The 772-nt window shown below is 46.8% G+C and overlaps 1 long non-coding RNA gene across 1 annotated transcript in view; it reads left to right on the forward strand.

Annotated features, from left to right (window-relative positions):
* LOC138866190 (uncharacterized) overlaps window positions 1-346 on the forward strand; it is a 64,045-nt gene extending 63,699 nt beyond the window's left edge. Inside the window, exon 7 of the long non-coding RNA XR_011399526.1 lies at window positions 272-346. This is a non-coding gene — a long non-coding RNA (uncharacterized lncRNA). The remainder of the gene's footprint in view (window positions 1-271) is intronic.
* Window positions 347-772: the final 426 nt, after the last annotated feature.

The raw sequence follows: 772 nt of genomic DNA on the forward strand, positions 1-772 counted from the left end.
AGAGAGAGAGAGAGTGAGAGAATAAGAGTAAAATACAGAGAGGGAGAGAGAAAGTGAAAGTAAGAGAGAGAGAGAGAGAGAGAGAGAGAGAGAGAGAGAGAGAGAGAGAGAGAGAGAGAGAGAGAGAGAGAGAGAGAGAGAGAGAGAGAGAGAGAGAACGAGAACTATCTGCAGATATACAGAGATACAGATATGCACACATAGCCCCTGCACCCAGCCAAAGGCCGTATTAATATTTTTATTCAAAAGTACTTTCTTGTTCCGCCCACAGGTTCTTGGAGAACAATCTGGTGGAGGTGCTGTCCGAAGATTCTTTACTCGGACTCTCAGATCTTACTTCGCTGTAAGTATCGGTGCTTCCGTCATATGATTTCTGCTTTTAGTTTCCATTAACGTCCTTGTCTGCGTCTGCATTCGCAATCATGCCCCTAACGTTTCGCGAAGGAAAACGGAGCCTGTGCTCAGTGCCAGTCGGCATATAGCGAGGCAGGTGGTAAGAGGTAGATGGTAAGTCTGTAGTGGAGAGAAGAGGTGCTATTTGCGTGACGGTTTCGCCGATCCGGGGCTCTGGAGCATACGCCTAGCAGGTAAATAGCGGAGGAGGGGGGGAGGAGGTGGCATCAAGTATTGATTCGACTCGAGGTCGAGGTCCACCATACCGCTACAGAGGTTATACTCATAATGCGTATACGACATCACAGTAGCTTTTTTTTATTTCGATATGATAGGAAAATGGCCCGCTGTAATTATCCCAACACTACAAAACAGATCA

This window comes from Penaeus vannamei, chromosome 24 (assembly GCF_042767895.1).
Source record: "Penaeus vannamei isolate JL-2024 chromosome 24, ASM4276789v1, whole genome shotgun sequence".
Classification (NCBI taxonomy): Eukaryota; Metazoa; Arthropoda; class Malacostraca; order Decapoda; family Penaeidae; genus Penaeus; species Penaeus vannamei.